Genomic DNA, 16,543 nt, shown 5'->3' on the forward strand with positions numbered 1-16,543 from the left:
TTAAATTTGCCGACGACACTACATTGATTAGCCTAATCTCAAACAATAATGAGGTGCCCTACAGGGAAGAAGTCATCTCTCTGACACAGTGGTGTCAAGAAAACAACCTCTCCCTCAATGCCGCAAAAACAAAGGAGCTGGTTGTGGATTACTGGAGAAATGGAGACGGGCTAACCCCTATTGACATCAATGGATCTGGGGTTGAGAGGGTAAGCAGCTTTAAGTTCCTCAGCATCCACATCACTGAGGACCTCACGTGGTCTGTACACTCCAGCTGTGTGGTGAAAAAGGCACAACAGCACCTCTTTCACCTCAAACGGTTGAGGAAGTTTGGTATGGGCACCCAAATTGTAAGAACTTTCTACAGGGGCAGAATTGAGAGCATCCTGACTGGCTGCATCACTGCCTGATATGGGAACTGTACCTCCCTTAAACACAGGATTCTGCAGAGAGTGGTGTGGACAGCCCAGCGGATCTGTAGTTGTGAACTTCCCACGATTCAGGATGTTTACAAAGACAGGTGTGTAAGAAGGGCCTGATGGACATTGGGGACCCGAATCACCCCAACCCCACAACCTATTCCAGGTGCCACCATCCAGGAAATGGTACCACAGCATAAAAGCCAGGACAAACAGGCTCCAGGACAGCTTCTTCCACCAGGCCATCAGACTGATTAACTCACGCTGATTTGAGTGTATTTCTATGTTACATTGACCGTTCTATTTATTATAAATTACTATGATTGCACATTGCATATTTAGACGGAGATGTAACATAAAGATTTTTACTCCTCATGTATGTGAAAGATGTAAGAAATAAAGTCAATTCAATTCAGCTCAATTCATATCAGAGTCAGGTTTATCATCACTCACATATGTCATGAAGTTGCTTTTTTTGTGGCAGCAGTACAGTGCAATACATAAAATTACTATATGCTTCACCACACATTCACCACTATTTTCCTGCCCCCCCCAGGAAACCTAAATATTTGCCCCATTTTTGTGTATAGATGTCCAATCTATCAAACTGTTTGTAAGACATGCGTTCAAAAGCTGCTACTTTGGCTATTTCTTTGACCCACTCCTGAAATGATGGTCCCCCCAAGTTCCTCCAACCTCTAAGTACAATTTGTCTTCCTACCATTATACTTGTCTGGATCGAACTTTGAGAGTATTTATCCCCAAGGTTTCCGGCCGCTCGACCATGGTTTTCGGTCGGGCGCCGGGCACTCAGAGAGATTCAGCAGGGGGCCCTGGTCGAGTGGTCGGCGACTTGGGCTGGCTCCCACACCGGACTTAGTCTGGTGAGGAGGGTGTGAGGACACCCAGCAGGACTAAAAAAAACAAGACCTGACAAAGGGCGGATGAGCTCCTTGTGAGCCAATGACCATCTTCCGTGGAAGAGATTAAAGCCTCACCACGTATCTACAATCGTATGCTATGCACCTTGTTAGAAGAGACATGATGAACTTGGGCGCTGCACCGTGTGCCTGGACCTGCCCAAGGCCTCCACCTAAGAAAGGGCCAAGCTTGAAGAAACAGCCGTGGCTGAAGGCCAACACGGCCTTGGGCTCGAGTTCGGTGGGGGTTCGAAGGCGGCCAGCGAGAACAAGCTGGAGGAGAGGCTGTACTCAGTGCTCAGTACTCAGTGCTGTCGCAAGATCGAAGAAGATGGAGGTGCATAGCCACCAACCCCGGATTTGCGACGGCACCCACTGACTGACTGACTGATCCCCAAGTAATCCAAGTGTGTCTCTCAAGACCTTCTGTAAACTTTCCTCGTTTTACTTGCGTGGGTCTGGAGAAGTCCAAGAAGATCATAGCATGATTGTTGTCCCAGGAAAACTTGCCCTTGACCCTCTCCGCTCGCAGCACAAAATCTCGATCCTTTGCCCTGAGGAACCTTGCCAGGATAGGCCGAGGCCTATATCCGGTAATAGGTCTAGGGCCCAGCGCTCTGTGTGTGCGTTCTATTTCAAGCTTTTCCTCCTGATCGCCGACAAGCTCCGAGACCAGTTTATCCATGAACGCAATGATATTCTGCCCCTCCTTTCCCTCTGGAATGCCGATGAATTGGAGACTGTTGCGCCGATTACGGTTTCTCCATGTCCTCCAGTTTATCTGTTAGCTGGTCAATATCTGCTTTGCTAGCCAATGGGTTGACTTCTCGTTCCCTATCTGCTGCTTCTAGATAGTTAACCCACTTCTCGACATCTGCAAGCCTGGTTATCAGTGGTGACAGCTTTGACTCCACTAACTATGTAGGTCGGCGTATATCTTCAAGGCCTACCAGGTCATTTTTTCAAAGGAGGTGTTTTTCAAAGCCGCATATATGTCAGCCAAGTTATGACTCACCTCATGTTGGTCTCCCTCAAGTGATGGTCCTCCGCCATTTTGTTCAGAGGCTTTCTGCCCGGAGCACTGCGACCACAAATGCCTCTTAATACCTCCGGAAGCCTTCATTTTAAGTTGTCTTGGCATCTTACATGGACAGTAACACTTTAGAGCTGCAACAGTGATACATTTTTAAAGAATAATTGTATACCACCGGCGTGGAACACTGTTCTAAGCAGCCGTCTCTGTCATTGTATCACATGATTCCCCTTTAAGCATTTTTCAATGTTGACAGCAGCATTTATTTTGAAAATGTATTTTAAGTGAGGAAAAGTTTGCAAATTTGGCATTCCTTTTAGACTCAATTGAAGGCTCTGTCATGATGAGAAGATGATGTCATTGTCAGAATTGTGAAATATGAGGAAAAGAAAAGTGATTATGGGGGGGGGTGTTGGCAAAAGCCACAGTTTGGCAATCTCAGAAGGATCTGTTTATTTCCACTTTTAGCTGTCTTGTCCATTAGCAATTTGTAGTATATAACAATTATTAAAGCATCTTGTGTTAATTCCTTTGAACTAATCTCTCTTATTAGAGTAAGTTTTGATTTCTTAGAGCAATACAGCACTGATACAAGCCCTTCAGCCCAATCAGTCTATGATGATCACGGTCTACCATTTTCTGCATTTGGCCCATATTCCTTGAAGCCCAACCCCTCCATTACCTGTCTAAATGCTTCTTAAATGATTAGTATAGTACCTGCCTTAACCACTTCCTCTGGCAGCTTCCGATATTCACCATCCTATGTATGAAGAGGGTGCCCCTCTAATCCCTTTTTAAGCCTTTACTCCACCCGCAAAAAGCAAGATTTCTAATTCCAATCCCCTTTCTGACATGTTGGTCCATGGCGTCCTCTAGCCATGATGAGGCCACTCTTAGGTTGGAGGAGCAACACCTTATATTCTGTCTGGGTAGCCTTCAACCTGATGGCATGAACATCAATTTCTCCAAACTTCCAGTAGTTTTTCCCTCTTCCCCCCCCCCTTCAAATCCCCACTTGCTCTTCTTTTACCACCTCTCTTCTCATCTGCCTATAACCTCTCCGTGGTGTCCCTTTCTCTCATGGTCCACTCTCCTGACCTATCAGATTCTTTCTTCAGCCCTTTATCTTTCTGACCTTTTACCTCCCAGCTTTTACTTCCTCTTGAAACCCCCACCCATCTGGCTTCACTTATCACCTTCCAGTTTGTCCAACTCCCTCTCCCCCCACCTTCTTATTCTGGCGTCCTCCCCCTTCCTTTCCAGTCCTGATGAAGGGTCTTGGCCCGAAATGTTGACTGTTAGTCATTTCCATGGATGCTGTCTGACCTCCAGCATTTTGTCTGTGTTCCTATAAACCTCTAGGATTTAGGTCATTGCGTACTTCCAGTAAGATGGCGCCATTGCATGCAGCTCCAGTGGGAATCATCAAATATTCTCATTTATGACGACTACAGCTGAAATCCACAGTCACAGCCATGAGTACTTCAGTAAGCAATATTGTTTTAAGATGTTTAAAAAAAAAAATATCGATACTCAAAGTCAACTAACCTTGGTCGGCAGACTCAGGTTGCGAGTGCCGTTCCTCTTTAAGAAAATGGAAGTGGAGGCGCCACGCTGGGCTACAGGTATGATTGAAATGCAGAGTCCTTAGACTTCCACTCTTGACTATGCTGCAGGTGAATGTACCGTCTCTGGAAAATAAAGTTGAAGGCCTCAGAGCAAGATTACTGTACTCGAGGGACATCAGGGGCTGCTGTGCACTTTGCTTCATGGAAACATGGCTATCCCCCACCATTTCAGACACAGCACTGCAGCTCGATGGCTTCATCGTTCTCCACAAAGACAGGACAGCTCAGTCTTTTAAAGGCAGAGGAGGTGAAGTATGCTTTATGATTAAGCTTATCGTGGTGCACAGATGAGGCAGTTCTGCCTCAGTCCTACTCACTCGATGTGGAACTTCTAACAGTCAAATGTCGTCTATTTTATCTGCCGAGGGAGCTTTCTGCCATCATCCTGGTAGCGGTGTACATTCCACCTTGGGCCAACGTCAGGCAGATAAAGGAGTATTGTGTGCAGTTTTGGTCCCCTAATCTGAGGAAAGACATCCTTGCCATAGAGCGAGTACAAAGAAGGTTCACCAGATTGATTCCTGGGATGGCAGGACTTTCATATGAAGAAAAACTGGATGAACTGGGCTTGTACTCGTTGGAATTTAGAAGATTGAGGGGGGATCTGATTGAAACGTATAAGATCCTAAAGGGATTGGACAGGCTAGATGCAGGAAGATTGTTCCCGATGTTGGGGAGGTCCAGAACGAGGGGCCACAGTTTGAGGATAAAGGGGAAGCCTTTTAGGACCGAGATTAGGAAAAACTTCTTACTCCCTCTTAAATATAGCCAATGAACTGGCCTCAACTGTTTCCTGTGGCAGAGAATTCCACAGATTCACCACTCTCTGTGTGAAGAAGTTTTTCCTAATCTCGGTCCAGGTTCTGAATTGCCAGTCTATCTTAGCTAATTCACGTCTCATACCTTCAAAGTTACCCCTCTTCAAGTTTGCAAAAAACCACCTGGATGTTCTACAACACTTCTGGGACAATGTTCTGTGGACAGATGAGGCAAAGTTGAACTTAATGTGTATTTCTGCCAACGCTATGTTTGAAGGAAAAAGGGCACTGCATACCAACAGCAAAACCTCATCCCAACTGTGAAGCATGGTGGAAGGAGCATCATGGTTTAGGGCTGCTTTGCTGCCTCGGGGCCTGAACAACTTGCAATCGTTGAGGGAACAATGAATTCAAAATTGTATGAAGACATTTTACAGGGGAATGTCAGGGTAGCAGTCCATCACCTGAAGCTTAATAGAAGTTGGATGATGCAACAAGACAATGATCTGAAAGACAAGAGTAAATCAACAACAGAATGGTTTAAAAAGAAGAAAATTCGTGTTTTGGAATAGTTGAGTCAAAGTCCTGACCTTACTCCTGTAGAAATGTTATGGAAGGACCAGAAGCAAACAGTTCATGCAAGGAAGCCCACCAACATTCCAGAGTTGAAGCAGTTTTGTAAGGAGGAATGGCCTAAAATTCCTCCAAGCTGATGTGCAGGACTGATCAACAGTTACCGGAAATGGTTGAAATTATTGCTGTACAAGGGGGTCACACCAGTTACTGAAAGTAAAGGTTTATATTCTTTTTCTAACAAGTACATGTAATATTGGATAATTTTTCTCGATAAACAAATGAACAAGTATAATGTATTTGTATTATTTATTTAATTGGGTTCTCTTTATCTAGTTTTAAGACTTGCATGAAGATCTGATCACATTTTAGGTCATATTTATACAGAAATAGAGAAAATTCAGACATACCCAAACCAAAAGCCATGGATGAACCAGGAGACCCGTAGTCTGCTGAGGGCTAGATCTGTAGCATTCACGATCGGTGATCTGGAACTGTACAGAAAGTCCAGGTATGAACTATGGAAGGCTATTTTAAGGGTGGAAAAACAATTTGATTGAGGTTAGAGCTGGAATCATATGCACAACAGCTCTGGTAAGGTTTGCAGGCTATTACTTCCTATAAAGCGAAAGCTAACATCATGAATGGCTGTGATGCTTCACACCCAGATGAGCCTTTTATGCATGCTTTGAAAGAAAGAATAAAACTACACTTTTGTGCGAATCCCTATCCATCTCTGTCTTGGAGGCCGATGTCAGAACATCTTTCAAGGGGGTGAACCCGCGCAAGGTGTCAGGCCCTGATAGTGTACCTGGTAGGGCTCTGAAAACCTGTGCCAACCAACTGTCAGGAGTGTTCAAGAACATCTTCAATCTCTCACTGCTGCAGGTGGAGGTTCCCGTTGGCTTCAAAAGGGCAAACAATCATATCAGTGCGCAAGACGAGCAGGGTGAGCTGCTTCAATGACTATCACACAGTTGCACTCACATCTATTGTGATGAAGTGCTTTGAGAGTTCAGTGTGGCTAGAATTAACCCCTGCTTAAGCAAGGACCTGGACCCACTACAATTTGCCTATCACCACAATAGGTCTACAGCAGACGCAATCTCACTGGCTCTCCACTCGGCCCTGGATGACGTGGACAATAGTAATACCAACATCCAGCTGTTATTTATTGATTACGTCTTAGTGTTCAACACAATCATACTCCTCAATTCTAATCAAAAAGCTCCAAAACTTGGGCCTCTGGGCCTCTAGACCTCCCTCCACAACTGGATCCTTGATGTCCTTTTCAGGAGACCATAGTCAATGTGGATCGGAAATAACATCTCCTTGCTGACCATCGACATTGACATACAGCGAGGATGTGTACTTACTCCATTGCTCTACTCTCTCTACACCAATGATTGTGTGGCTGGGCACAGCTCAAATGCTATGTGTCAATTTGTTGATAACACAACTATTATTGGCGTAATTTCAGATGATAATGAGGAGGCATACAGGAGTGAAGTAGATCAGCTGGTTGAGTGGTATTGTAGCAACAACCTTGCACTCAACATCAATCAGACCAAGGAATTGATTGTGGACTTCAGGAAGTGGAAGTCAAGGGACCAGACGTTAGTCCTCATTGAGGGATTAGAGGTGGAAAGGCTGAATAGTTTCCAGTTTCTGAGTGTCAATATTTCTGAGGATCTAACCTGGACCCAACATATTGATGCAGTTACAAAGAAGGCATAACAGTGACTATATTTCGTTAGTAGCTTAAGGAGGCTTGATATGTCACCAAAGACACTGGCAAATTTCCATGTACCGTGGAGAGCATTCTAACTGGTTATATCACTGTCTGGTATAGAGGGGTCACTGCACAGGATTGGAAAAAGCTGCAGGAAGTTACAACCTCAGCCAGCTCTATCATGAGCTCTAGCCTCTCTGGCATCGAGGGCAACTTCAAAAGGTGATGCCTCAAAAATGACGGCATTCATCATTAAGGACCCCTATCACCTAGGACATGCCGTCTTCTCATTGTTACTTTCAAGGAGGTGGTACAGGAGCCCGAAGATACACACCCTACATTTCAGGAACAGCTTCTTTCCCTCTGTCATCAGATTTCTGAATGGACATTGAACCCATGAACACCACCTCAGTATTCTTCCCTCTCTTTTTGCACTACTTATTTAATTTCACTTTCTTACCTTAAGATAAACTTATTATGATTTATGGTTTTTATTATTATGTTTTGCAACATACTGCTGCTGCAAAACAACAAATTTCATGACATATGCCAGTGATATACCTGATATGCCTGACGCCGGCTCCCTAGGCCTGAGTCAATGTAGTAGTAGTACCTGATACTATATTCTGAGGTCCTTGACGTAACTTTCAAGCTTACCAAGGTGTCTAGCAACATTTTGTAATAAATAGTTATTTTCTGCAACTCACCTTCACTAGATCTTTAGTTCTGTCATATAAGTGTCATTAAGTGTTCATTGTCTGAGAAAACAGGCGTCAAATAATTTAGTTCCTGAGCCATTTCCTTGTTTCTACATATAAGTGACTCTAGGTGACCTTCATTTGATCTTTTCCTTTTTATTTACAGCTTTGTACTTGTTACAGCTATATAGGACCCTGGTCAGATCCCACTTGGAGTACTGTGCTCAGTTCTGGTCGCCTCACTACAGGAAGGATGTGGAAGCCATAGAAAGGGTGCAGAGGAGATTTACGAGGATGTTGCCTGGATTGGGGAGCATGCCTTATGAAAACAGGTTGAGTGAACTCAGCTTTTTCTCCTTGGAGCGACGGAGGATGAGAGCTGACCTGATAGAGGTGTGTAAGATGATGAGAGGCATTGATCGTGTGGATAGTCAGAGGCTTTTTCCCAGGGCTGAAATGGTTGCCACAAGAGGACACAGGTTTAAAGTACTGGGAAGTTGGTAAAGAGGTGATGTCAGGGGTAAGTTTTTTACTCAGAGTGCTGAGTGCATGGAATGGGCTGCCGGCAACGCAGGTGGAGGCGGATACGATAGGGTCTTTTAAGAGACTTTTGGATAGGTACATGGAACTTGGAAAAATAGGGGGCTATAGGTAACCCTAGTAATATCTAAGGTAGGGACATGTTCGGCACAACTTTGTGGGCCTGTATTCTGCTGTAGGTTTTCTATGTTTCTATTTACTTGTAAAAAGCTTTTATAGTCTAGCTTTTATTTTTCTTAGTAGTCTTCTATCACATTGTTTCTTGCCTTTATCAGTTTCTTAGCTGGCCTTTAGCTGGGCTCTGAAATGCACTTATTCCCCCAGACTACTGCTCCTACTAACAACTTTATAAGCTTCCTTTCACTTAGTGCTTGGTGCAGTTGTGACTGAGTCACACGGAGTCTGGAGCTGTGGATAGAAAAGATCTTTATCCAGCATGACAAGCTAGTTTCCTAGGGTTTCTTTGTCTTTGTCTATAATGCACTTATACTTATTAAATGCAAAGATAACAATAAGAAATCAAATTCAGTTTTGATGATTATTATTGCTATCCTCCAAATGCAAACTAGAATAAGAATACCTCATACCCTGTTGTGCAGCCTTCAGCCCAATTGTGTCAACATTGCACTTTCATATTTCCCATGACTACGAGCTCTGTGGTGCAATGGATAGCGTCTGGGAGTCTAGTGATGTGCGATGAAGTAATTCAAAGGCTTAGAGCTGGTGTTTCATCCGGATTCATTTCGGGATGGCACGGTAGCGTAGTGATTAGCACAACACTTCACAGTACCAGTGACCCAGGTTCAATTCCCATACTGTCTGTAAGGAATTTGTATGTTCTCCCCATGACTATGTGGGTTTACTCTGGGTGCTGTGGTTTCCTTCCACAGTCCAAAGCTGTATTGGTTGGTAGGTTAATTGGTTATGTAAATTGTCCTATAATTAGGCTGGAATTAAATTGCAAGATTTCTGGGTGGTGCGGTTCGAAGGCCTGAAAGGGCCTGCTCCATGCAATATCTCAATAAATAAATAAGCATGTTTCTTTCTTACTCCCACCAGTCTACACAGGTTCTCTCTCCCTCTGCTCACTTTTTCCATTTCCCTTTCATTATTTAGATTAATTCCCTCCTTCACCCACCTGGTTCCATCTGTACATCACCCTTGCATCTATCCACCTGGGTTTCTGCTGCCTTGGCCCACTCATCCACTCCCCCAACTGGTTCCATCTGTCCATCATCCCTCTCTGATGGTCCCATTTAATCCACTTTCTCTACGTTGTCTCTTTCTTCCCCTACTTGGCTTGAACTGCCCAACTTTTTAATCTCCTTGTATGTTTCCACCTAATACCCACTCACCTCTCTCTGAACACTCCTATCCCCATTTGTCTCTATCTCTCAATCACCTACCACTTCACCCAGTTCCACCTCTCATCACTTGAGATTCAGTGTCACGCAACACTGCCACTTTGATCTGGCCCATGCCTTCATTAACCAGGTCCAACACTTGCCTTTATTGTATCTTGCCCCCCCTTACACAAGTCATTGGGTTTGTGGGGGTGTGGCCAGGGTTAATTGGGATGTGCCTTGGGTTAGTGGGGGTGCGTCACCAGCTCCTGTCTTTGTATACTGGCTATCTTCTGTCTACACTGTTACTGCTGACACGGAGTCTTGACGTGAAACACTGCCCATTGCTCTTCCTCCATAGGTACTGGTTAACTTGCATTTCCTCCAACGGTTTGTGGTTGTTTTTGCTCCTGTTTCTATTAACTGGCTGTTACTCCTATCCTACATCTCCTGAACAATATAAATCTATTCTGTACCCTCTCCAGCTTGTCAAAATCTTTGCTGTGCCAGGATGACCAAGTGCTTATAGTACTGGCCTTGGCATAAAGCAGAAAGCCAAAGGTGCTTGTAACAAGGATAATATAGAAATTATAGAGAGTTTAACCTGCATTGAGACGGGAAATCAGATTTACTGTAATGATGAAGATGAATTGCTGAAATGCATACTAGATGCTTTGCTAGATCAGTACGTTGATGGATTAACTGGGGGAAAAGGCAGTTTGGATCTTATTATGTGCAAATAAAAAGGATAAATTGTTGTTAAGGGGCCTTTGGGGAAAGAGTGACCATAATATGACAGGATTTTACACTGTGTTTGAAAGTCAGAATTATACTGTACAGAAATGGGCCCTTCAAACCATGTCCATGCTGACAGTTTTGCCCATCTACTCTAATCCTATTTGCCCAATGTTCACCTCTATTTGTGCCATTGATTAATTTACCTTATTTGGAATGCTATGAGAATTAATCTGCAGTGCCTTTAATTTTTAACATTTTTCTGTGCTATAACTGCCTTCCCTCTTTGATTTAGTTTTTGCTGCCTCTTAACTTCACTCACTGCTTTTCAATCTTCTCTTCCTGTTTTAATTTGATCTTTGCTGAATTCTCTTAGAGGACTTCTAGACATTGAAGTATGATCCAGTTGTCAAAGAGGGTATTTTGGTTTGTTGAAGAATAGGGAGGTACCATGGTATGCTGGCCAAAATATCTCCCTCAATGAGCTCTGCCAAAAATCATTCAGATGGTTCTTCTAGTCACCGGTTTAGGCACTTGCAGTGCTTGAATTGAAAACCTTGAACACTTAGAAAGTAAACCATTAACTCCTGAGCACTGCATTTCAACAAGAAGATGGGAAAAAGGTTAAATACTCTATACACTTTTTATAGTCTTTACTTGAGCTGGAAAATTAACAGCATGCATTATGTTTCTGGCATTTCCCCAACATTTTTGATTGCTGTATAATGTCAAGGATTTTCTGTGAGCGTATTTTGTTACTTAAAAGGTGAAACCCATCTCTTGTATTTATTGTCTGTTTGTTCAGAGTTTGTTTATTTTGGAGTAGTAGTGTTCCTACAGTATTCTCCCACCACAATGTATGGTAGGAGATTCTGCAATTGATCCACCCTTTATCGTGCTCTTTCAAGGTTGCTATAGATCTTCCCCAGAACTATATGTCTTTCCATATTTTCAAATATTTTATCAATTCTCTCCATTAGTTTCTGTCTCAACCTTTTCCTGTGGCAAAGTATTCCAAACTGTGTGGCAAGGAACTGCTTCTGAATGATTTTTTCATTGCCAGTGTTTGAAATTACCCCAGTGACATGCAATTCTTTTAATAGAGTTAATGAAGTTAGGGTAACTTTTAAAAATAATTTTTTCCTTTCAAATTTCTTCAGGTGTTCTGTAAAAGGAAAGATGAAAACATAAGTTATTGCTATTGATTATCAAACTTAATTTTAAAACAGAACTTAAATTTTACCTCTGTGTCTTTTGACTGTTATAGAAATTTTCCTTATATCATGCACAATATTTTATCATCTTAACTCGGAGATGGTGGCATTTTCTTCTGTAATTTTAATCTACTTTCTGCAAAGGGGTTCCCAACTCGGAATTAACTTTGGTAGAATCAGAATGAATCCCCCTTCCCTCTTCTTTTACTCCTTCCCTTTTACTCTTACTCTTCACCTGCCCCTGGTGCCCCTCCTTCCCTTTCTCTTCCTCTATCAAGTTCCTCCTTCTTCAGCGCTTTACCTCCCAGTGTCTCACTTCATTCCACCTTCCCCCTCACCTGGTTTCATTTATCACCTTCTAGATTGTACTCTTTCCCTTACCCACATCTTCTTATTCTGACTTATTTCCCCTTCTTTTCCAGTCCTGAAGAAGGCTCTCAGTCTGAAATGCTGACTGTTTATTCATTTCTTTAGAAGCTGTCTGATCTGCTGTGATGCCCCAGCATTTTATTTGTGTTACTCTGGTAGAGTCAGAGTTTTGTATAAGACTATTATAATTATTTTCCTTTCCATCTGCCATCTTTATAAAGTCATACAGCATGGAAACTGGCCTTTGGCCCATCATGTCTATTCCACAAATCAAGTATTTGTCTATACTAATCCCATTATTCAGCATTTGATGAGGCTAGAGTTCACCCAGATGCTTCTTAAATGTGTGAGAGTTCCTCCCTTTGCCACCACCTCAGGCTCTGCATTTCAGACTTCAGCTTCAAAGTTCTTCCCCAGATCCCTGCTAAACCTCTTCTCATCGCAAACCTAAGCCCTTTGGTCTTGGACATGTCTGCCACAGATACAGCATAGAAGCAGACTATTTGGCTCTCTGAGTTTGTGCCAGTCATCAGCTATTTAACTAATACCATATTAATCCCATATTTATTCTCCTTATATTCTTATCTACGAACCGCTGATTCCATCACACGCCTGAGAGGCAGTTTACCTGCACGTTGTTGGGATGAGGGAGGACACTGGATCACCCAGAGGAAACCTATGTGGAGAATGTGCAAACTCTATTCAGCTCCAGAGGTCAGGACTGAACCTGGGTCACTGGCACTGTGAGGTGGTGTCTGTACCAGCTGTGCCCCTCCAAATGCCATGGGGAAAAAATTCCTTACTACTGTACCCTATCCATTGTGCTTCTGCTATCAGTGCTCAAACTCAGATTGTTTATGTATGCTATGGGTTTGTGAAAGAAGTCAGAGAGGATATAACAGAGGCTGTGATTGTCATAGTGATCCAAGCCTTAAAACATGGACCAACCATGACCAACACTTTTCCAGTCTGAGGGCCATCCTGCTGCAAGTTTTTTTTCCAACAAACATCTTGAGATACAACATTGGACAACAGCATCACAAAGGGGCAATAATTCTGTCCGTCAGGGTCGTTTTGGTGAAGTATAATCTTACTGAATGTTTTCAAAATTATACAACCCTAATTGGCCACAAGCCTTTCATAACTCTAATGTGTCACAAATTGAAAACTGTTTTGTATTCTCTTCCTTTCTTGTGACCTGTTTTCTGCACCTACTGTTCAGAGTGTATGTTTTGTGCCATAGAAGGTGGCCATTTGTCCATCTGGTTTGTGCCAGTTTATTAAGAAATCTCATCAACCTCTTAATTCCCTGTAAACTGGTTGTTGTTTATTAGTTGACCCATCATCTGCCCTGATCCTCCTCCATCTATACATGACAGTATTTGACATAGCGATGCCTCGATTTTTGAGAAAATCCCAAGGGATAGTGTAAGTTACAATGCCTACTTAACGTACCAATCAGCACGCACCTGGGACAAAGGTGGAAATGCATGGTCATGGGGAGAATGTGCAAGCTCCACATGGACATGATCCAGCCTGGGTCATTGGAGCTTTGAGGTGGTAACATGACCTGTTACATCAGTGTGCCTTCTCTTTTCAGTAACTTCGTAGGTACTGTATGAGTATTCTAATACAAAACCATGGCTTTAATGCTGTTCTCTTTACTTTGTTATCTTCCATATGCCCCTCGGTTCTCTTTTAAAGAGAAGGATTTCTTGCCCAAACCTTAGTCACATTTTAACTTAAGTGCAATAAATATTTGGACACATTACTGTTTTAAGGGATTGGACACGTTGGATGCAGGAAGCATGTTCCCGCTGATGGTTGAGTCCAGAACCAGAGGCCACAGATTAAGAATAAGGGGTAGGCTATTTAGAACGGAGTTGAGGAAAAACTTTTTCACCCAGAGAGTGGTGGATATGTGGAATGCTCTGCCCCAGAAGGCAGTGGAGGCCAAGTCTCTGGATGCTTTCAAAAAAGAGATGGATAGAGCTCTTAAAGACAGTGGAATCAAAGGTTATCGGGATAAGGCAGGAACAGGATACTGATTGTGGGTGATCAGCCATGATCACAGTGAATGATGGTGCTGGCTCGAAGGGCCGAATGGCCTACCCCTGCGTCTATTGTCTATTGTCTATAAAATAAAAATTTTAAAAGCGTTTTCTTTGGCTTTTGATCTTGATGTGAGAACTTTGTACTTCTGATAAAGTGTGTCTGAGAACACAACATTGTAGCCCGGATATTGAACTTTTTGCTGTTGGACTCCGGCCATATTATTTGCCAAGGGAAATCTCACATGCAATTGTGGTTGTTGTGTACAACCCTCCCTCTGCCAACCCGACATCGGTGTGTAAAACCATTTTCACCGTTGGGCACAGGAGTACATTCAGCCAGAGACTCATTCCACTGGGATGCAGCACTGAGCGTCATGGGAAGTCATTCCTGCCTGTGGCCAACAAACTTTGCAGCTTCTCCCTTGGAGGGTTGGACACCCTGGGCCAATGGGCTGGTCCTGGACTTATTTCCGTCTGGCATGGTTTACATATTATTATTTGATTGTTTGTGGTTTTGTATTGCTATGTTTGTACTCTGTTCTTGGTTGGTGCAGCTGTAACGAAACCCAATTTCCCTTGGGATCAATAAAGTATGTCTACCTATCTATCTATCTATCATTGGTGCTAATTTGGGATATTTTTGCTTAAGAAAGTGCAGCTCAGTGACTAACTTGAGGGACACAGAAAATAAGTTCTCTAGTTGCAGCTGTGATGAGAGGGGGTCGTGTGTTTGTCAGATTTCTCATTTCCTTGCATGACTTTCAACTTAAGATAGTACTTGGTATAACGATACTTCAACTTTTGAGAAAATCCTAGGGGATAGTGTATATGTACATTTGGAAATGCAGGGGCTGGTCAAGGAAAGTCAGCATAGTTATGTGCAGGGGAAATCGGACATTAATTTTTCTTTTTGAGATGACTAAGAAGATCGATGAAGTCAGGGTGGTAGATTTTCTCTGTGTGCACTTGACAAAGTTACGAGGAAGTCATTTGACTAAGTTTTGCAGAGTAGGCTGGACGAGAATGTTAAACTGCACATGATCGTATGTGGACGTTTGTCTAAAGCCGTGGTAGGATATAGATCAGATGGAAAGTTGGACAGATTGTTGGTAGGTGGATTTTTATTCTAACAAGTATAAGGAGTTGCAGTTTGGGAAGTCACGTAGACATTAGGCATATGCACTAAGTGGTAGGGCATCAACAAGAATTGTTGATGATAAGAGTGACCTTGAGTTTCTAATCTACCTTTCCTTGAAAGTGGTCGTGCAAGTGGACAGGGTGGTGAAGAACGTCCGTGGCATGTTTGCCTTTGTAGATTGAGGCTGAGAATATAAGAGTTGGAATGTTATGTTGCAAATAGTGGTTAGATCACACTTGTGCACAGTTCTGGTTGGCATACTATGAGAAGGATATGAATGCACTGAAGAGCGTGAGATTTGCCGTAATGTTGCCTGGACTGGAGGACTTTTGTTATGCGGAATGATTGGATAGGCTGGGCTTGTTTTCCCTGGAGCAGAGGAGGCTCAGGGCTGACCTGATAGAACTACATAAAATTCTAAGAGGCACAGATAAGGAAGAAAATCAGGCAACACACATCAAAGTTGCTGGTGAACACAGCAGGCCAGGCAGCATCTCTAGGAAGAGGTACAGTTGACGTTTCGGGCCGAGACCCTTCGTCAGGACTAACTGAAAGAAGAGCTAGTAAGAGATTTGAGAGTGGGAGGGGGAGATCCAAAATGATAGGAGAAGGCAGGAGGGGGAGGGATGGAGCCAAGAGCTGGATAGGTGATTGGCAAAAGGGATATGAGAGGATCATGGGACAGGAGGCCCAGAGAGAAGGAAAAGGGGGAGTGGGAGAAACCCAGAGGATGAGCAAGGGGTATAGTGAGAGGAACAGAGGAAGAAAAAGGAGAGAGAGAAAAAGAATGTGTGTAAATAAATAAATAAATAACGGATGGGGTACGAGGAGGAGATGGGGCATTAGCGGAAGTTTGAGAAGTCAATGTTCACGCCATCAGGTTGGAGGCTACCCAGATGGAATATAAGGTGTTGTTCCTCCAACCTGAGTGTGGCTTCATCTTTACAGTAGAGGAGGCCGTGGATAGACATGTCAGAATGGGAATGGGATGTGGAATTAAAATGTGTGGCCACTGGGAGATCCTGCTTTCTCTGGCAGACAGAGCGTAGGTGTTCAGCAAAATGATCTCCCAGTCTGCATCGGGTCTCGCCAATATATAGAAGGCCACATCGGGAGCACCGGACGCAGTATATCACCCCAGCCGTCTCACAGGTGAAGTGTCGCCTCACCTGGAAGGACTGTCTGGGGCCCTGAATGGTGGTAAGGGAGGAAGTGTAAGGCCATGTGTAGCACTTGTTCCACTTACAAGTATAAGTGCCAGGGGGGAGATCAGTGGGGAGGGATGGGGGGGACGAATGGACAAGGGAGTCGCATAGCAGAAAGCAGAGAGAGGTGGGGAGGGAAAGATGTGCTTAGAGGTGGGATCCCGTTTGAGGTGGCGGAAGTTAC

The 16,543-nt window shown here is 43.5% G+C and overlaps 1 protein-coding gene across 8 annotated transcripts in view; it reads left to right on the forward strand.

Moving 5' to 3' along the window:
• Nucleotides 1-16,543, forward strand: part of st3gal4 (ST3 beta-galactoside alpha-2,3-sialyltransferase 4) — a 131,835-nt gene that overhangs the window by 26,416 nt on the left and 88,876 nt on the right. For 2 of the 8 annotated variants that reach the window (XM_072238429.1, XM_072238431.1), the window contains exon 1: nucleotides 4,178-4,247. The exons of 5 other annotated variants lie outside the window; for them this stretch is intronic. The gene's annotated coding sequence lies outside the window, so the exon portion shown is untranslated. Of the gene's footprint in view, nucleotides 1-4,177; nucleotides 4,248-8,084; nucleotides 8,155-16,543 lie in introns of those variants that run through there. One more of the 8 variants, XM_072238430.1, reaches the window with a different exon arrangement.

The sequence above is a fragment of the Mobula birostris genome, chromosome 20, assembly GCF_030028105.1.
Source record: "Mobula birostris isolate sMobBir1 chromosome 20, sMobBir1.hap1, whole genome shotgun sequence".
Lineage (NCBI taxonomy): Eukaryota > Metazoa > Chordata > Chondrichthyes > Myliobatiformes > Myliobatidae > Mobula > Mobula birostris.